Source organism: Danio rerio, chromosome 10 (genome assembly GCF_049306965.1).
Source record: "Danio rerio strain Tuebingen ecotype United States chromosome 10, GRCz12tu, whole genome shotgun sequence".
Lineage (NCBI taxonomy): Eukaryota > Metazoa > Chordata > Actinopteri > Cypriniformes > Danionidae > Danio > Danio rerio.
In genome coordinates, this window is record NC_133185.1 from 25,946,470 (window position 1) to 25,969,298 (window position 22,829).

At 35.8% G+C, this 22,829-nt stretch overlaps 2 long non-coding RNA genes across 4 annotated transcripts in view; one reads left to right on the forward strand and one right to left on the reverse strand.

The window, feature by feature from the left end:
- LOC141376355 (uncharacterized) overlaps positions 1-22,829 on the reverse strand; it is a 974,232-nt gene that overhangs the window by 3,681 nt on the left and 947,722 nt on the right. The window lies entirely within an intron of this gene.
- Positions 8-14,515, forward strand: LOC141376359 (uncharacterized). The gene is made up of 4 exons (XR_012386297.1): positions 8-366; positions 555-650; positions 12,104-12,185; positions 12,517-14,515. It is a non-coding gene; the product is annotated as an uncharacterized lncRNA (long non-coding RNA).

A 22,829-nucleotide genomic window follows, 5' to 3' on the forward strand; every position in this document is an offset into this window, starting at 1 on the left:
TCAACATACAGACCATGATAAAAAAAATGTCAACGTTGATTTGTACAAGGATTTCTGTAACTTTTTTCAACCATTTATCATTCAACATTGTTTCAACATTAAAGCAACAACTGACGTATTTTCAACCACATTTCAACGTTGAAGCCTTGTCATATGCAGGCTGTTTTTCAACCGTTCAACATTAAACGTTCTATCAACATTATTTCAACGTTCAAAACACATCTGACCTTATTTCAACCATATTTCAACGTTGAAGGTCGGTCGTGTGCCGGCTGGGATCATTCTAATCATTTTTTAGTCACTAGGCAGAACTACAGTCCGAACTGCTGTGGTTTAAACCCATTCTTACAAAGGGTAAGAGTAGAGGTGGGTTTTTTAAAAATTTTACTTTTCATATGAATGAAATTGTATAAATTGTAATGAATTTGCTTCTTTTCTGACAATATGTAAAATAGTTATGTTTCCTCATGAAATTCGGGCTGTTTCTTTTTTCCGCAGCCATTTTGTTGAAGTGCCGTTTAAAATCCAAACGTTATTAAAATCATCTTTTTCAGAATCCTGTTAAATTCTCCAGACAAAAAGAAGCTTGTCTCACAAAAGAAAGTCTAAATCCAGGTTTTCGCATAGGTTGAAACCGGTTCTAATGAAAGGTGAGACTCTTTAAAATCACCCATCTTTTGTTCTTTGATTGTGTAATAGCAGTGACTCATTCTTCACACAGTTTGCGGTAATGACACCCCCTACTGTCAATCAGTATATTCAGAAATATTCAAAGAGGATAAAACTGCATAATGGCATAGGGAACTCAGAGGGGGGTGCAGAGGAGTTGCTTTGGTTAGTGCTCTATTTCACTAGCAAAGCAGTTTGATTATTCTCCTCTTTAGAGCATGAGATGGTTTTGACATTTCCACACAGTCACTTCACAGAACATGCATGCAGATGACATACACATTGTTCTGCTGCAGCTGAAACTCTCTCATTTCCCTCATTTTCTGTCTCTGACTATCACGTCGATGATTTCAGTAATGAATGTAAAAGCATTGTGTGTGTGTGAGAGCATTTTTTTGTTTCCGCAAACCGACATTTACACATTAAAACGGCTGTTTCAGAGGAGCTCATGTGAATTAATGCTTCAACCCTGAGGCTGCTTCACGTGACAAGACCGCCGGGAACAATTAACTGGGCTTAGGAACAAAACCAGGCAGGAACCTTTCCTGCAGATTTCAGGGTCAACAGCTTTATGACAGCATCGAGCCGGTGCGTGAAGAACAAGATATTTCCACCCAAGAAACCTGCTAAAATTGCGCCTTTCAGATGAAGTGGTGGATCAAGGCTTGAACGCTGTACAGGGGAGTAATGTTAAGAGAAGGCCAAACACTTTTAGGTAGAAGTGCGGTCTGAGTCTCTGAACGTAAGAGCATATTGATATTCAGATGGTTTGTTGACCTTATGTATAAACTATATTTTGGTTGACTCACCACTTTCAGCTTTGCTGCTCCCTAAAATCACCACTTAATGCCCCATTCAGACGGACAGCAGTATTATTGCTTTAGGTCATCAGGTATATCTAGATCTATCCGTCTGTCTCTCTGTCTGTAAATATGTCTGTATATTTGAATATTCATACATCTATCCGTCTGTCTAACTGTATGTCAGTTCATCCATCTTGTTGTTTGTTTGTCTGCATGCCCATTCATCACTCCATTTGTCCATCATTCATCTGTTTAAATTTCATCCATCCATCCATTTATCCATCCCTTCATCCATCCATTTGTATTTCTGCATATCCATCCATCCATCCATCTGCATATATAAATGTTTATCAATCTAACAATCTGTCTATCTGTGAGTTAAACAATCCATCAATCCATCTGTCTATCAATCCATTCATCATCCCCATATTTGCATGATTATTCATCTACTTATCTGTCTATCTTTGTCAGTTCATCCATCCATCCATCCATCCATCCATCCATTCCATCCATCCATCAGTCTGTCATTCTATGTCCATCCATTTATCCATCAATCTTTATGCCCATTCTTCATCCATTTGTATATCTGCATATCCATCCATCTGCGTATTTGAATGTTTATCCAGCTACTGTACCAATCTGTCTATCTGTATGTCAATCCACCCATTCATGTCTCTGTCTGTTTGTCTGTCTATATGCATGTCTATTCTTCAGTAAAACAATTTTTCCATCCATCCGTACATCCATCCATCCATCCATCCATCCATCAATCCATACATCCATCCACCCATCCATCCATTCATCCATCCATCCATCCATCCATCCATCCATCCATCCATCCATCCATCCATCCATCCATCCATCCATCCATCCATCCATCCATCCACCCACTCACCCACAAAACTACTCAGTGGCTTATCTATCTATCTATCTATCTATCTATCTATCTATCTATCTATCTATCTATCTATCTGTCTGTCTGTCTGTCTGTCTGTCTGTCTGTCTGTCTGTCTGTCTGTCTGTCTGTCTGTCTGTCTGTCTGTCTGTCCGTCCGTCCGTCCGTCCGTCCGTCCGTCCGTCCGTCCGTCCGTCCGTCCGTCCGTCCACTTGTCTATCTGTGTATCTGTGTATCTGTCTGTTTATACATATATCTATCTGTATATTTGAATGTATATTTGAATGCCATTGTATTTCTGCATATCCATCCATCTGCATGATTGATTGTTTATTCATCTACCAATCTAATATCCATATTAGTAAAACCAATCCATCCATCCATCCATCCATCCATCCGTCCATCCCCACCCATGAAACTATCCTGTGGCCTAAGTCTTCTTATCTATCTATCTATCTATCTATCTATCTATCTATCTATCTATCTATCTATCTATCTATCTATCTATCTATCTATCCATCCATCCATCCATCCATCCATCCATCCATCCATCCATCCATCCATCCATCCATCCATCCATCCATCCATCCATCCATCCATCCATCCATCTATCTATCTATCTATCTATCTATCTATCTATCTATCTATCTATCTATCTGTCTGTCTGTTCTCTCATTTTGTCATTCTCTGTCAAAGTCCACAAACCTTTATGCTTCAAGGCCTTTTTCCATCCAGCATTCAGAGCTAGCCTTGCCACATTTGCTTTTACAGTTAAAACCCAAGTAAAATGAATATTTAATAAAGTTCAGACCATTTAAATTCTATGTCCATATATTCAAATGAATTGCAATTCAGCATCGTGCTTTCCAACTAAATTCAAAGAGGGGAATTTGAATTTCAGTCTCAGTCTGAGTTCTGAATGGCGCTTAACTCCGCTGACTAAAGCTTTTAAAAATGAAATTACAAGATGTTTGCAGCTAAAATAAGATTTCCTTTCCAAATGTTGCCTCGCTGCATGCTAAAATTCACTTTGGACAGGGAAAGTGTATATAAATTACAGCAATGCATAATTTATCATATCACGAACAAGATGAACAATTATCAGTGCATGAGTCAAACTTGCTTTTGACACTTTCTGACACTGTTTCCATGCATAATTATATCATGCCATGCGAGTAGAGACAAATCACACAGTATAGAAGAGTAAAATCACTTGCTGCAGACAGACTATGCCAGCTCCATTGTTTCCCAACCTATTGGGAGTTATTTGCATAAAATTAAGCTTTCATCACCTGTGTCATATCATCGGACACGCCCACAACCTTCGCTGCCACTCACTCACAGAAATTGCCATCTCTCATTGAAAATGAATGACTTCTGCTTGCTTCGTCCCTACAAATCACTGTCAGCATGAAGGCCCCTTTACTGACGGCAGATGTTGTGCTACAATAATAAATAATAAATACCCCGCAGAATACATACAGACTGTAATGTTTTATTAGACTTCTACAGAACACGTAGTGAGTTGTCATCACTGCCAGAGCCTCTGATCTTCACCTGAAAGCTTTGAATAAAACAGAGCAGGCATAATGATTGAAAACTCTGAGGCTTTGCTTTTCAAGCCGACTGACTTTATGGAAGAAGCTTCGCATGCTACGGATAACAGTTCCTACAATACCATCAAATACCCTATCATCTGGAGCCTGGAAAGTATAGAGATCGTGTATTGTTGGAAAAATCACTGACATTGGCTGTTTCTCTGTAAAGGCTTGTTGGCTTGACTGTTTCAAAGATCGACTTCATGCCACTTACAGCAGAAAATTTCACTGATTCCAATTGGAAACCCTGCGACGTAAATGTATAAGAAAATTAGCATTTTCCAACATTTTATAGAGAGTGTATTATATATTAGTTTAAAACTTTAATTTTAAAGGCTGTTTACATAATCATAACTCATGATATCAATAAAGATATTAACAATATATAATATTATTATTAAATATTAAACTGCGTTTTAATTTTAAATTTCAGTTCAATCAAATGTTTTAAAAGCAATCCAACAATGCAAAATGTTACAATTTTCTTAAATGTGTGAATATGCTTTATTACCATAGGCAATATGCATATATATTTTTTACACATATGAATACATATGAGTCACAACACTGAAAACTAATGTGAAAAGGAAAACTAAGGCATAGCTATTAGCAGTGGGACATAAATAACAGTGTGACTTTCATCCCAACAGGAACTCTTGCTGTTTAAACCTGATTTACTTTTAAACTGGAAAACTCCAACATTGCAAAGAATTTGTTATTGCACTAAATAACCTGTATATTGATCATTAGTGTGACACATGAAAAAAGAAACACAACTTAAGGAAAAAAGAAAAAACGCTACAGTAATTTACTTTTTGCACTTACAAACAGAAACTTAGAGCTAATTGCAGGACACGGCCCTGAAATCAGCTGCCATGCAGCTTCATCAAGGGTCGCATGCTGAATGCTCTGTTATAGCCTGGAATTCAATGGTTGTCAGGGCATTTTTGAGAAAAAGGATTTGTTACTTTCGTCGCATATTACTTTTGTTCCTGCTCTATAATAAGGCAATGCGTTTTTCCCACTGAAAAGTTTTAATGAAATCCACTGAAAGTAAATTTAGACATTATACAATATGAAAAATAGATATTCTTTTTGATATTTGCCAAAGATGCATTCTTATTGAGCTACTGCTGTGTTAAAAAAATATCCGATGCCTTAAATATTTAAAAATCAAGGTTACTTGACAAGTAATTTCAACTTACATTTAAACAGTTAACCTGTATCAACTTAAATATGATGAGACAGCTTGCTATAACACTTATCAATCCATCAGAATCACTTTTTTAGGATCATATCTGACACATGCAATCAAAATGTTTAAAATGCATGCATAATTAAATATACAATATTGACTTATGTTGATAGATTAAAAGAAAAATAATTTTGATTGATAACCATTTTGGCAAGCTCTTCAAGAGCAAAGCAAAGCTTTGGGAAGATGCAGTACTTTAATTAGCATAAACGTACATTGCATATAAACAGAACATTTGGGTTTAATAAAAAAAAAAATCACATATACTTTTCAGTTTTGAAACAAATAAAAAAACTAGTTTATAATCAACTTTTTTTTTTCATTGCAGTGCATTCTAGGATTACTTTTCTAGTACATACTGTGCTGTATGATGCTGTCTTTTAATTTGGCCGAAAGAAGGTGTCTGAGGAGCCAGCATAATTAAGTTTAAGTTTAATAAATTACATTCTGGAACAGCCCTCGTGTCGATGATGCCTTAAAATGCTGCCTGTACAGAAGTGGTTCTGGAACAGAGCTGAAATCTTGGCTTCCTCGGTGGAGGACTCATTTCCACACAAGCTCAAATTGCTGAAGCAATGCCTGAAAAATGTAAATGAATAAATAGTAATGATGATTATAAACCTTTAGCTTTGTTAAGTGCAAAGACAAGGATTAATGTGCGTGGCATTCGTCCAAAGGCACATTAGGCAACACAATGTAAAATTGCATATTCCTGCTTAGAGAACAAGCTTAAATAATTATTTTTCATTAGAGAGCCTCAGACAATACTGCTTAGGAAGAAAATTGCGCTAGTAGCATTCGTTAGCATTGGTAGCAAACAAATATTGGTGTTGTTTCTTCTCCTATTCATATATGTATTATATTTTTATTATGACTAAATATAATACTCTTATTCCAGGCACAATAGTGCTTTCCTCTGATTCTAAGTGAAATTAAAGTAAAGCATATAGATCACCAGGTAAAACTGAACATACAGTAATAATTAATTAATAACAATGAAAAAGAACTTAAATGGCATACGTTTTGGTAGTACAGATATGAATAAGACATTGTTTTGCAAGCTTTAATTGTGGATATTCACAAAAACAAAACACTGTGCTATTGTTGTAAGTCTTTGAACTTCACTCTGTAATAAATTTTTGTGAAATTAGACCAGATATTTGTATATTCTTCAGACTCTGGGTACCTGCAATCCCATAGAGTTTTCTAGGTATATGTCCACCAGTGCTAATATGTGAAGGTTATAATACTGTGGAAAAGCTCATAATCTTTGCTTTATGATTGGTCAGATTGACTCTTAAGCCATGTGTGATGTTCATACAGTATTTATGTAATCGAGATGGTGTTCGCGGTTATGGAGGACATATTACATTTTTGTTTTTTTTTAATTTGACAAAAAAAAGTTTTTAACAGATATTTCCGAGCAAGCATTTTTTTTCAAAGATGTCTAATCAACCCAGGCTCATTCTGAAAACGTAGTACCATGGACATTTCTGGAGACCATGAAATACATCCCAGGAGGTGTGTATTTTTGTAGTTTTTGTTTTCACAAATCCGCAAGAGGCCACTGTGCATGCTTTTTCGCATCTCAAATGTCTCTTGGTAGTGGCATTTACGCCCACATTGATCTCGCGTAAACTCACCAGGGGCCGCTGTCGACCGACTGAATGACTGAATGATTGATTAGGCGAACAACAATTGACCGACCCACCCTCCTCCTTCCCTAAACCCAACCAATTTTACCGATTGACCCACCCACCCTTTTACTTCCCTAAACCCAACCCAACGGTTTACAAAAGCTGTCCAGAAAAAGAAAAGCCCTCATCTGATTTTTAACACAATTTCAGATTTTAACACATTTTCACCCTGTTGTTCACTCGTTCATTTTATTTTTTGGTTTGTGTTTTTGTCTTACCTGATTTTTAGAACTGCTCTTTCCCAGACTCAAACCCAGTCATCGTCAACTCCTGGTCATTTCCTCTCCGTGTCTCAAGTTCGCCGACATACACAACGAGCTAACTAAACACACTGGTTGAGACCTTGCACACGGAGTTAGGTGGTCAGTGGGTAAGCGTCAAAAGGAATAGCGTCATACCGCCCTATATTGTTCGCTTAAAAAAAATTATATGCAGCCATACGTACCTCCATGCAAAATTCACGGCCTCCAGAAACGTCCGTGGGACTACATTTTCAAAATGAACCTGTGTTGTGTCTAATAGATGTCTTATAGACATCTGATCAAAGTCATTCTGGCTACAGCAAGGCTAAATTTGAGCTCTGTCAGTCTAAGAATATGCCAAAACTAGACTAGTCATCAAATTAACAGAAATGAATGACTGCCTATATAAAGTCTGCCTAATCTGTCTATTTGATGACTAGTCTAGTTTTGGGCTCTTCTTAGATGTCTGTTAGATTTTCTCTGACAGCCCAAGATTAGCTTTATTTTAGCCAAGCTGTCTATGTTTAGATGTCTATTAGACGTCTATTAAACACAAAATTGTTTGCTAGATTACTTCATCCCAATATAAACAGCATGTATGTTAATACTTAATTTTTATGAGTGCATGACTCTGTAGTGTTGTTTTGAATTTATCACAAATATTAACATAAGTATTGCTATTGACATTAATATGAATATTTTAGTCTCACAGAGGGCACCATATAATGTAGTAATAATTTGAATTCATCACAATTTTTGTAATACATACTGCTTCATCTGAATGCACATACACATGATGGAGGTATACCAGAACCGGCTTTACTGACAAAATGTGCATGAAAATTGCTTTCGATTGGTCGCCCTGCCCTTTTGAAGCATAAACATCTATGAATCATCAGCTATGGTGAGCTGTTAATAAACAGAGTATATTACAATGCAACTAAATAAATTAACAAAATCACTGGATACCATTAGACATCACACAAATACAGTATACACAGTGCTCAGCATAGATAAGTACACTTCTTTTAAATGAATATTTTCTATAAGATGCTTTATATGCATTTGTTTAGTCAGAACTGAAGCCAGAATCTGCAGCTAATCTAACAAAATTACTTATAATAATGGTCCAAAAAATAGTCAATTTTGATGCTATGGAAAAATATTTTTGTAATATTTTGCCTTAATATAATGTATTATTTTTCTATTTGTAAAGATATTCTTGTGACTAAAATATTATTGTAATAAAACTATTTATTAAAATGTTTATTAAATCAGTTTTGTTCAATGCATCTAAATGAATGACCAATATCCACTGAGAAATGGATAGACATGTTTGTTTTCAAAAGGAAGCTAAACTCCCCTTACTCTGTACTCTTATAAACATAAATATAAAGCTTTTATTGTTTTAAAATACACAAGTAATTTTATCCATAATTAAAAATCCAATGTTTACATAAGCACAAATTAAAACAAATATTTTTTTTCACATAATAACCAACATAGTTTGTCATGAATTACATGGAACAAGCATTGTAACTTTCTTTTCTCTCTGTGACAGCTTTTTATCTCTCTTTAAATCAAATTGCTCAAACCAGTAGGCAATTCCTCCTCACATTCCCACATAAACTAAAGATTAAATCCGCTTCAGGCCATAGCTTGTATATATTTATATACATAATACATTTTTACAAAGCAGCCTAATAGTCTCCATCTTCTCCAATAGCAAAAGCGCCATTTCAAATTTGCCAGTTTCGCCAGAGGCCAGTGTTTATCCTCGCTGAGACTGAGCAGTGTCCAATAAGAGTCCCTGGCAGCACAAACAGGTGGCATAATCTCCCCGACTTTATATTGTTGCTTTCTAACCACCACTTTTCTGTGATCTCCTCCAGCTGCGAGACACAGAGATTCCAAAAGCAAACACTGAAACCGTATGTGGCCATCGAGCGGACCTGAAGACTCCATAATGCCTCACTCTCTCTAATGAGAGGTCTCTTAACGCGATCCCCCGCAGGTCTCTTTCAGCTGCGACTGACCGGCCACTGCACAAACAGGTCTAAATGAAGTCCTTCATCAAAGCTCTGTCACACCTCAGTGCTCCGAGGCGGCGAACGCCTCCACAGATTGTGACAGAGGTGGATGGCGTGGAGGCCTTTTATCGTATTATTGCGTTCGATATGGTATAATAACCCCCATATATCACAGAGTAATTATAACTGGCTTCCATGTTCATTGTAAATCAGTGGGCTACAATCTGTAATGGGAGCGATTAGAAATCTCGCAGTAACAATGGCGTACTGGAAGTGAGTGATTATGCGTCTATTCTTGTAGGGGGAAAAAAATTTACCAGAAGAGAAATTGATGAAACAACATGCATTATTGTCATCATTGTCTTTGTTTCGGTCACAACGGGATCTTGAAGACAGAGGAGCTCATTTGCATCGCAAGTGTGGCTGATTGCAACTAAAGTGTCTTATGGTTTGATACGTCCAAACAAAACAATTGGCTGTTGGAAATGTACCAAGAATGTGTTAGGCCAAATTAGATGATGTCTTTTTATTGTGCTCCCTATGCTTGCAGGTATTTGTGACAACTACTAGACAATGTTAAGGTGTTGTGGGTGACCAGGGCATAGCTATGTGATCGCTTTGACTTTATAGAAACACTCCAGCTTTTTTGGAATTGAGTTCATTTTGTAAGTTCTATGGAGTTAAATAGTTTTACCTTCTTATGAATCCATTCAGCCAATCTCTGGGTCTGCTGGGTGCACAGATAATGATATTACGCAGAGCTTGAAAATAGTCCCAAGCTAGTTAACTCGGTAACAGCACTGTCTAATATCATTGTGCCTACTGGAGCCATGATACGGCAGTAAAGTTCCTTGATTATTACACCAGAATGAGAGTATAGCTCCTACAGTATATCAACCCAGAAAATAAGAGGCCCGAAGCCAGCCTGGAATAGGTGGGTATCGAATTAAATTTACTTAGTTATATTTACTTGAGTAACATTTTTGGGTAACGTGTACTTTTTGAGTACATTTAAAAATGTGTACTATTACTCTTACTCAAGTAAATTATTAGAGAAAAATCATTCCTCTTACTTTGCTATATTTGGCGGCGTTCCTCCGTTACTGTCAAGTGATAATAAATATGATTCATATGACTTGTTGACACATATCGCAAGGCACTGCATTGGAGAGGCTGTGTTGTGTCCAGTTACTATAGGGGAATTAACAACCTACGTCACACATGATGCCACCCGGGTTCAATCGTGCATACCGGTTGCAAAAAATGACTGGTTGCAATAGCAAACATATCCTGTTGTGCGGTAGGATTGTGCCAAAATCCAAAGTCCAAAAATTGAAAACTAACAGCCATCAGAAGAGCTGAATGGAGTGTGGACCTATTTAAAAATGTTGGACTCTGCAGTTCTCATTTTATATCAGGTAAGTTTACGCTATGCTGAATCATACACATTACTCGTTTTTGATTGCAGCAATGATTTCAGCAATAACGGTTAAATATGGTGAATTAAACTGCAGACACTGAATGCTTAGAATGAAATGTAAAAATGTAAGTTGACATACCCTGCCGTACAGGTGCAGTTTGCTGTCAAAATGCAGTTGCTTTGCTTACTAATGATGATTACCCAAACCTGAATAATTTTGAGATATTAAGCCTTAAAGTTTTTGCATTCCACAGCAAACAGTGTGTGTGTAATATTTGTTTTTTCAAATAAAAAGTCTAAAAATGTAAACAACCGATATAAAAAACCTCCCCATAATGTAAATAAATTGTAATTTAATAAGAATATGTCAATAACTCAATTTCGACAAAAATGTCAGATGTAATTTTAAGGTGACAATATGTTATTTTGATCACTTTTAACTATAGCATGAGGTTGCCATTCAAAATGACAGACTATGTTTGGATTTGCACAGTGCTCAAATTTATTTGGCATAACAATGTCCTTTTACTTAACTGTTGTTTCTCGTCGTGCTGGGCTTGACTTTTCTGAAGTAGGAGCTAATTTTGTCCTACCAAAAATGTTTCTATGATTAAAATCATTCTCATTTACTGCTGTACAAACACACCAAAAATAAGATAGTTCTGCCAAGAGTTGTAGGAAGTGTGAAAATGTTTGTCCTTGACATATCTAACATTCCCAGTAGTTCACATTGGCCACCATTTTCGTGATAAGTGAAACTTCTTTTTAATTATCAGTAGTGGTGTGTTTCTGGTGTATGTTTAATTTCTTTTCTGTTTTTGCTGCAGTGTAGAAGATGATAATAAATTGAGCTTTACAGATCTTTACAGGTTACGCAAGAAGTTAAAATATTTTTGGGGGGTGTTATTGGCATACAGATCACAGCTTTTTATAAATGCTATAAACAATATACAAAAACCTCCATTGTCAAATGTTGAATGATGCAATGCTTTAGCGTTAATGTGTTAAATGATAGTGTTTAATCAAATAAAGACTGCAATACAGTGACCAAGAGAGCGTAATGTGCTGCAATTTGAGAAAATTACAAAAAACGGCTATACATTGAGAAAAGATCTTCATCCGTGTGATAGCACACATGCTGCAAATCTTCACAACACAAACACATTTTTAAAAAACCCACTGCATTTTCTCACAACGCAAACAAATCAATAAAACACTCTGCAATTTCTCACAATACAAAGAATTTACGAAAACGCACTGCGTTTTCTCACAACAAGGAGACCCTTAAATGAGACAGACCCGGCTATATATTATATAGGACAAGAGAATCTAGATATTAAAATAAACAAACAGAAAGCTCACCTTTCAAAGATCACCTACAACTTCACGGAGCAATAAGTAACAGCACAGCGGCATCCTTTACATTTTTATTTTTTTATTTTTTTTATGTTTTTGGGTCCCATTGACATTTCCGCTGTGTTCCATTCTTTCTAGGTTGTAAGAAAATCAACCCAGGTTCATTCTGAAAACTTAGTCCCATGGACGTTTCTGGAGACTGCGAAATACGTCCCAGAAGGTACGTATTTGTGCAGTTTTAATTTTCACGAATCCGCGAGAGGCTGCTGTGCGCGCTTTTTTGCATCTCGAACGTCTCGCATAAACCCACAAGAGGCCGCTGTCAAAGGACCGTCTGTCCAACTGGCTGAATGACTGACTGGACGATCCCCTCCTCCTTCTCTAAACTCAAGCAGTTTTACCGATTGACCCACCCCCTGCTTACTTCCCTAAACCCAACCAACAATTAACAAAAAAAGCCGTCCAGAAAAAGAACAGCTCTCGTCTGATTTTTAACATGTTTTTGGATTTTACCACATTCTTAGCCTGTTATTCACTTTATTTCCCCATAGTCGAACCCGATCATCATCGTGGTCAGCTCCTTTCTGCGTCTTAAGTCCACTGACGTACACGATGAGCTACCCGGACAAACTGGTTGCAGCAGGAAAGCCCTCCACACAGAGATCAGCAGTCAGCCGGCAAGCATGAAAGGGAACGGCGTCACACCGCCCCGTTGTGTTCTCTTAAAAAATGAAATGCAGCCATACGTATCTCCGGCTACATAATTAGTTTCCGCAGGACTACGTTTTCAGAATAAGCCTGGGTTGGAGAAAATGCAATGCGTTTTGGTAAATTGTTTGTGTTGTGAGAAAATGTAGTGCATTTAAATAATTTGTTTGCATTGTGAGAAAATGCAGTGCATTTTATTCATTTGTGTGCGTTGTGGGAAAATGCAGCACATTTTTGATATGTATGCATTCTGAGGATTTGCAGCACGTTAAACTGATGAAGATCTTGTCTTAATTTGCTGGTGTTTTTTGTAATTGCACGTTTTCCTAAATTGCAGCACATTAGGCTCTCTTGGCCACCAAACTGCAAGCATGAGTAACATTGTTGTCAGAATAAAACCAGCGCTCAAACAAATAAGAAGCAGGTTCAAAATAGAGCTGTTGGAGGAAAACAGCCATTTGATACCCTGGACTTGACCAAGCAACAGACTTTATAGAAAGGAATACAATAAGAAGGCGGAGCAATGGAATGCCATTGGCTGCCAATCTTGAGTATGACAAAATGCGCAATTTAATCAGGCTTGAAACAAAATACAATGTACGATAATTAAAGCTATACATCTCCATGGAGCTGTAATAAATAAATAAACATAGAGACAGAAGCATTAACATTTGTCTCGTGCTAAATTAACTCTACATAGATAAGACCAACCTCGAGGTCCTCTAACTCTAATTTGCGAAAGACTGTTCAGTTTCTCCATCCGTTCAGTATTTCTTTTAAGCTTATCTCTAATTTCACAGGTAAAACAATAATAACTTGAGAATGTAAACAAGTTATCAGCAAAACCGGCTTTCATCTGAGCTATGAAAAAATGCAATTTGATTGCAGTTTCTTCAGCATTGTTGTGGTATTTGATTTATGTAATATAATTGCTTTCTGTTGGTCAGTCTCTACTGACATCTATTAGATAGTTGCTCGTGTGATTCTGTCAGTTCGTATTGTATTTGTTTTCGTGTTGTTGATAATTGTGTTTGGCCTTTACGTCTCACAGCAGCAAAACTAAAAACGGTGTGTAATTGATTTTCTTCCTGTTTGAGAGACATCAGCATCTTATTTGCTTTGAGATGCTATTTCCACATCGATGGGGCTATTAGCTATCCAATCTGACATCTCAGATAGGTTTGAGGAAGAAGGAGGGTGCGCGTATGTGCGCGTGTGTGTGTGTAAACCTGACTGACAGCTCAAAGACTCTGGTGTTTTGGCTCATACACGTTGTTATCAACTGATGTCAACCCCCTTATCGCAAATAGCTTTCACATCTTCACCACACCTCTGCATCTCTCGCACACAAACACACATTTTAATCATAAATCCAGCAAACATCTGGGTAGATTTCTTCTTAACTATGTTATTTACCTTGCATTACACTACTTATTTTGCTACATTTAATACATAGATTGTATTCCAATGCTTTTAGAATACATCTGCCATATCTTATTAAAACTTTTGATGTTTTAAAGGGATAGGGCACCCAAAAAATGAAAATGTACTTACTATTTACTGTCCCACAAGTGATTCCAAACGTTTATGAGTTTCATTCTTCTGTTCAACACAAAAGAAGATATTTTTAAGAAAGCTGAAAACCTGTAACCATTGCATTGTCTTCTATATTAAATTATGAGCTTTTAAGAGGACTATCCCTTTAAACAAAGTGTACACACGTTTGAATATTTGTTTTGATTAAATGATGTTTTCTTCTCAAAATAGCCCTTATTTCTCAATCGTTGAGCCGTTTCTTTCACAACAACTAGTTCTGCCCACAATAAAGTTTTATGAGAAGTTAGTGTTCTTGGTTTCCATGGAAACAAAACTGTCTATGGACAGACGGCATGCTTTAGATGAAATATGAGATATGTACTGTGGAAAGAAAACAAAGGCAAATCAAGGAAAGTTTCACATTTTTAGTTCATTTCCAATCAAGCTGCAATTGTCAAATTATGCCCCCCAAAAAGTAGGAAATATTATTTAATTGTGTGCTTTTCAGACACTGCGCTAATTGTGAAATAATCCCTAGGAAGATAAAGAAGATGGTCGTTTTATTCAAAAATAGCCTTTAACATAGTTTCTGCCTTCATTTTTGTCTCAGAATCAGAGTATGTTGTGTTCAAGTGCATTTGATTAGGAAGTTGTAGTTGCTACCCAGGCTCATTGCTAAAACAAGCTTCTACCAGCATTTACATTTCATTTACATTTATTCATTTAGTAGCCTCTTTTATTCAAAGTGACTTACAAATGCGAAATACAAGAAGCAATTCATCATAAATAGGCAAATAATCATAGTAATAGGAAGTTTTAGACATCATTCACTCAAAAAAAAGAAAAAAAAGAAAAAGATTTTTGGTAACACTTTACAATAAGGTTCATTAGTTAATGCATTTCCTAACATGAACTAATCACGAACAACACTTGTACAGCATTTATTAATCATAAGTGAACATTTACTAATGCATTATTAACATTCAAGTCCATGCTTGTTAACATTAGTAAATGCACCATGAGTTAACATGAACTAACAATGAACAACTGTATTTTCATTAACTATTATCATGAATAAATACTGTAGTAAATGTATTGTTTATTGTTTGTTCATGTTAGTAAATACATTACCTACTATTAACAAATGAACCTTATTGTAAAGTGTGACAAATTTTTTTTTTTCTGCTTGTTTAACCTACTCATTTAAAACGAGCTGAATCAACAGAAGGATTTTTTAGGACAGCTGAATTGTTTTATGTTCAATCCACTTAAATTTGTAAAAACAATTAAGAAGTTAACAATTGCTGTTTTGACAGGGCTGGATTAACCAATGGACATTATGGGGGGTGGTGTGTGTGTGTGTGTTTGTGTGTGTGTGTGGACGGGGGGGGGGGTCTTCTTTTTTCCCCCACTACTTATCAGATTTTGCTTATACTCTTTATCTCATCGAAAATCTCATGGGAATCATTGATAAAATGTTTGTGTATTGTGGAAAACTCAGATTCATAGAACTGGATTGAAGAGGTATTACATCCAAATCATATGCATTATAAGTTTGTAAAAGTTATACATTAAAAATACCCTTAAATATAATATATATATATATATATATATATATATATATATATATATATATATATATATATATATATATATATATATATATATATATATATATATATACTGTAAATCATTTATTTAAAAAATGCAGGCAATAAATTATAGATAAATTTTATTTAAAACCGTATTTTTTATTCAACTATAAAAGTGCAGCCAGGTGGGGGGCCCTACTAAACATTGTGCCAGGGGCCTCTGAATTCTTTATCTGGGCCTGTTTGTGGGGTAGCACAGTGGCTCAGTGGTCAGCACAAGGGATGCTATGATCAGGAGTTTTGCAGCCGATACAGAGTACCGATTCCTTGTTTTGGTGATTGGCCAATACAGAGTACCAATTTAGATGCTTTAAGCTTTATAATGCATTAATACATTTTCCCTCTAAGTATGATACTCAATTGGAAATCTCGCCATATCTAAGAGAATAAATGAAGAATGCTGCATATAATCCTTTAAATGTGTGTTTTACACCATTTAAGTGTGATCACGTCATGGTCAGAAGCAGCTTTAAAAAAATTATAGATATTTGCAGTGAATATGCTTTATTCATTTAACCTGACAAATGTAATGCTTAGAACATCTCTGTGCCTGTAGTGATCTGTTTTCTTGCTCATTCACTCTCGTTGGTATGATTTCTGGGTTTTTTAAACTAAATTACAGATTTCACGGAGACTCACAGAGCTTGCAGGAGAGATCACTCGGTTGGACACTAGATACGGGCTATCTCTCCGCTCGCGTCACAACAGCTCAAAACTGGATATACAAAGGTTGCAGTTGCAACAAAGAGACCATCACTCACGTCCACATCTGTATGTATTTTAGCTGATGTGTTGGGAGCGCAGTGATTGCTCACGCCCCACACATTATTTACCCCTTTACTTGTTGTAGCTTGCAACCTAGATATATGACCTGGGTGCACAATTGTGTCTTCCTCTGCTTGTAAACTCATAACACTTGCAATTGGTTCATGAAATCTTGAGTCATTAAATGTTATTATCGGCCAATACCGATCTCTGGTCAATCGATTGGAGCATACTTAGTTAGCATTGTCGCCTCACAGAAAGAAGGTTGCTGGTTCAAGTCCAGGCCAGACCAGTTTGCATTCCTGTGTGGAGTTTGCATGTTTTCTCCTTTTTCACGTGGGTTTTCTCCAGGTGCTCCGGTTTCTCCCACAGTCCAAAGACATGTGCTACAGGTGAATTGAATAAACTAAATCGGCCGTAGTGTATTAGTGTGTGTGAATGAGTGTGCATGGGTATTTCCCAGTGGGTTGCATCTGTAAGGATACCACTGCGTAAAACCATATACCAGAGTAGTTGGAGGTTAATTCCGCTGTGGCACCCTCTGAAATAGAGACTAAGACAAAGAAAAATCAGTTAATTGATTTGTGTTGGGACAACAAGAGGGAATTGTGTGGAACCCAACAGTTTGCATAGTGTATCAAGAAGTACATAAGCTTGAACAGCAAGAGATCAAGAGAAAATTGATTATTATTACTATTACTAAATATAATTTTTTTAAAATTTGTATTGTTTTGGTAGGATGCAGATCCTTATAAAAGAAATCCATTTTCAGCTATATCTTTATTATTATCAGAGTTAAAAGGAGAAACAAAGGCAGTAAAACAAACTATTCTGGTTCAATTTCATGTAAATTAGAATTACAGGGTAAATAAATAATCAACTACTAAAGACTTGGACAGTTTCAAAGTATCTTAATGTATGACTAAAGTATGTTTGTCACATCTATTTTAATATTTATGATGTTTTCAATCTAGTAAACTTTCTTAATAGCTCATCTGGTATTTGTGTTATACACAGTAAAAAATTATATGATCAATTAGTCCTCACAGCAAACTGCATGTTTTAAACTAAATTAATCATGTTCTATCTTAATAAGTTATGCAGGCTGTTATAAGTCAGTTGAACATAATATAAGTTCAATGGACTCATAAGGTTAATTTGATTTTGCTTAAAAACTAAAGGCAATCAGGATTTTTTTTACTGTGTAGTGTGGTGCAGTATTGTAACACGGTTCAACCAGAGGAATTAAGTATTGAGTAAAAACAAGGTAAACTATAGTATCTTGATGCAGCCTTTATGATGCAAGCTGAGATTGCATCACTCAGCGATGCAATGTCAGACGCAACGCACTTAATGGAGTGAGTGACATCACTGTGACGAGTAGGGTTAGGGGTGGGGTTAGGTAAGCGTATAAAATAGCATTGGATGCAGCTCAGATTGCACTGCACTAGATCTGGATCCAGACCCCTTTCAGGTAAACTGGCAACATGACTTCATTTTATTATCCATTTTTTGTTAACATTATTGATAATGAATAGGTTTTGAATAACTGAACATGAACATAGGTGACTGAAAAAAAGTCATTTTAGAAGTACTTTTTAGATGACATGTAGGGCAAGGGTGCTCAACCCTGTTCCTGATCTACCTTCTTACATATATCAGCTCCAACCCTGATCAAACACACCTGAACCAATTAATTAGGACATGAAACGCATTTTAAAATTACAGGCAGGTGTGTTTGATATGGGTTGCAACTAAAATCTGCAGGAAGGTAAATCTCCAGGAATAAAGTTATAGTTATATAAGTCTTATAATAAACCTAAGTAACACTCCAGTGTTTTTCCTATGAGTATTTCAATGAGTGAAAGCAGCATTCTGTAATATCTTTTTTTTTTTTTTTTTTTTTGCAATAATATCAACCCACATATTTGGCATCCACATATTTTTCATGAAATTGGGTGTGCATTATTATAATAACAGTTTCCATCCAAAGCTGCAAATTTGACAAAAGTAGAACTCAATGCTTAAAAGCATTATGATAAAAGCTTTCCACCCCATGTGTGCAAGAGAATTAAATTGTCACTCTTGCTCAGAGACAGTCTTTTAATTATCAAAACTTGATATGATGTGATTGAGATCAATGCACTGATTAGTCCAGTTATCCAATCACATTATATGTTGAGGCAAAATGACGTGACTTTTTAAAAACTGATGAATTTATTCTTTAAATATCTATTTTATTACAGTTTATGCACATATCCTTTTATCCAATAAAAGTATCTGACTAAAAAATGAGGATATAAGTTTGCAATGCACAGTTTGCACATCTTGTCATTTCCAGCCAGCAGTTTTTGTGTGATATCTTAAAATATACATAAATATGTATTAATTATGTATTGATTAACTGGCACTTTATATATTCTACACAACAATCAAAAAAACTCTTTTTTAAAATCTACTTTTACAGAATGACAAATAAAATCATCAATGTGTTTTTGCTGTTTAATTCAGTTCCAATTATGACATTATGGTTGCATTCATGTACCTTCACCTCTTAAACATAACCTCCCAACTTGACTTGAAGGGATCCATTCGTTCATTATCTATTCGGTTTAGTCCCTTTATTAATCTGGGGTCGCCACAGTGGAAAGTACCGCCAACTTATCCAGCGTATGTTTTACGCAGAGTAAACATCCATAAACACTTATTCGCAAGCATACACTATGGACAATTTAGCCTACCCAATTCACCTATACAACATGCTTTTGGACTTGTGGGGGAAACCAGAGCACTGGAGTGAAAATTCACTCATCATACTCATCGAAGACTTGTTCAAAACCAGAGTTTTGTTTTTTAATGCAAAAGAATATATCGTAAATAATTTTGGAAACCTGTAACCATTGACTTCCATAGTATTTGTTTTTCCATCTATGGTTAGAGGTTTTCAACATTTTTCAAAATATCTACTTTTGCATTTAAAAAAACCCCAAACAATCAAACTGGTTTTGCGGAAGCCAAGAAGATGAACGATGACACATTTTTCCCTTTTAGGAAAGGCAAGGCAAGGCACATTTTTTAAATAGCATGATACACAATGGTTATTCAAAGTGTTTTACATTGACAAGGATAAAAGAAACAAGCAATAAAAAAAGCACAGCTAAACAGATGTGTTTTAAGTCTTGATCTGAATGTGTCTAATGTTGGCACACATCTGATCATTTCTGGAAGCTGATTCTAGCAGCGGGGGGCGTAATAGCTGAAGGCAAATTCACCCTGCTTTGAATGAACTCTTGGAATTTCTAGTTTATAAGATCCTAAAGATCTGAGTGATCTATTAGGTCTGTATTCAGGGAGTATATCTGCAATGTATTGAGGTCTTAGGCCATTTAGTGATTTATAGACAAGGAATAATACTTTGAAATCTATTCTGAATGTAACCGGGAGCCAGTGTAAAGACCTGAGGACAGGTGTGATGTGCTTTAATTTTCTGGTACTGGTCAAAATCCTGGCAGCAGCGTTCTGGCTGAGCTGCTATTGTCTGACTGTGTTTTGGGGCTGAACTATCCCTTTAAACACACTAGCATACACAATAGATCATTTCTGACTTAACAAATACATGATATCCAGAAAAAAAGTGGAATTCTCCATCCTCTATGATATATATAAATACCTCCTGTTGAACTTTCCATTACCGGCCAAGTTAAACCAACTAGAGCGTGGAAAGTTTGTTTTAAGAGAGTTTAGCAGGGGCCAGAGTGCCCATAACAGAAAATAACACCTTTCCCTATAGCAGATGAAGTCTCTATATTTTCCTCCTCCTTGACTGCGGTTAAATATACAGCGCTGTCCTTGTCAGTATCATGTACATTGAACTTATATGCTCTCTCTATTGTAGTGTCCGGAGGAAGCATCTGCCCGGGAAGTCAGGCTCAAGGCATACGTGTGTAGGCGATGCTGAAGGCAGCTGGGAAGGCGAGGTGATGAAAGGTTTGGAGAAAAACGCAGCATGCCGAGATTGCTAAAAGAGGAGCGATACTGTAGGGAAAGAAACATGGGCGGCCTTTAAGAAATAGCTTGTGTGAGCAGAGCGGTGCAGAACTTTTTTTTTTCTCGCTCTACTTTGTAATATCTATTAAGTAGGTTTCCTCTGGCTGCTGGTGAAGTTTCTACAGCTTGCTGACTAGTCCAGCCATTTGTCTTGTTGAGAAACGCCATGCCAAGCCGGCCAGATGAGCTTTTAAATGACTGTCACTTCACCCTCTATTTCAAACAGCCTCATGTTATGGCATCCTATAGCAATTTACTTTATTTACGCTTCCTGCCTCTGGGTGCTTTCATTTATGGGCCGGATATAAGCTTGGTCAAAAAAAACTGTGAAGAAAGGTTGGCCTTGTGTTTTCTGTATAGCTGGTGTACAGTGGATATTTAGTGCACAATGGAGGAAAAACAGCTAATAGGAAAGATAGAAAAATCCAACACTTGAAAAATCTTGTGAGCTAAGCTATTAGCTACTTTACTTAAATTGTAGCTTAACCACACTAAAAGCTACCCTCTGGGAAATGTAGCAAGCTAAGTAAAAAGCTACTTGGCAAAAGCTAACTTAGCTACATCTAAGCTATTTTTGCAATTTTCATTTTTAAATTGAAGCAACAAAACCAATTTAATAATATCCTAGTTATCAATAACACTATCACTAAAACATATGAAGTAATTTTTCAGTTCTATTATTTACTGCAAATAGTATGCTCCAAATGGAAAAAAATAAAATAAATAAATAAATTATAGTATATAACAGCAAAAACAAAAAAATCCAATAAAGCCATGTGTTACACATTTAAAATACTATGGTAATTTATATTAAAGGGAAATATTTAGAAATAAACTTATAGTGTATTATATATTTACAAGTCTTCATTAATGAATTACACTACATAATGTAGTATCATTAGTAACTATCAAGAATTATAATAATAGTATATATATATACTATATGCTTCCTTTCCTCTTTTTTTCAAGATTCAAGATGAGTCTTTTTTGTCTTCAGAATGTGTCTGTAAAGTTTCAGCTCAAAACACCCATTAGATTATTCATTATACCTTTCAGAATGTTGGAATTTTCTGCTTTGAACTCAATTTGGCTGTTTTTGTTGCCTTTGCCTTTTAGTTCTCCCAGCCCACCATTCCCACGTGCCTGTCAGAGTGTGATAAACAGCACAGTGACAGACATGAAAGAAGCAGATCTCAGGTAATGTTTGTGAGAAATACTACAGTAAAAACTTTACCAATGATTATTTGATGTATTTGTTGTGGAGATAATTTAAGCCTTTATGCAACGATGAGTCGCACACAATGTCGTTACAAAGTTCACATACGCACACAGTCACACACAGCGTGCGCGTTTTTGCAAGGCAAATGTGACAGGATACACATTATTAAACACTACTGTATTGATATTGTTATGTACAAAATAAACCTGATTTGACGTCCACAAACTGTGATTGAAATGTCTTCTTTTATCATTGTAATGACATTTCTATCACGGTTTTGTGGACGTTACCAGATACATCATTTATTTAAAAATAAAATGTTCTTTTCACATTTAAGGGATAATATGCTAGTGTTTTTTTTTTTCCCCAATTCAATATGCCCTGTATTCAAGGCAGGACACTGCAGGTGAATAGGATTTTTAAAAGTAAACCGTAGTTATCATATCACCATAAATGTCCAGAAATAAATCAAGCTACTGTTTTTATATTATTGAGTTTTATAAAATGTTTAGTTTGAATATCCAATTTAGTAATTTCCATACATTTCTAGCACTAAATTCGGAACATTGCATTTACATTTAGTCATTTAGCAGATGTTTTTGTTCCAGGTGACATAAATAAGGACATTAAAGGGAAATCTGATTAAACATTTTTGTTTATATTATTTTTTATTAATACAATATAATTAATATAATATAATTAGATTTTTTTTTTACTTTTTGATTGATTGATTGACCGACACATTGTAGTACTCTTCGTAAGGATACAGCTTTATCTTAAAGGGCACCTATGATGAAAATCATCTTTTTGATGATATTTGGACCAAACTGTGTGTAGGTATAGTGTGTCCACAGTCATATTCGGATGACATAAAAACTAAATCTTTTTTTTGTGACATTAAAAATAGAATCCAAATCCATCCCATTTGAGGCCTACC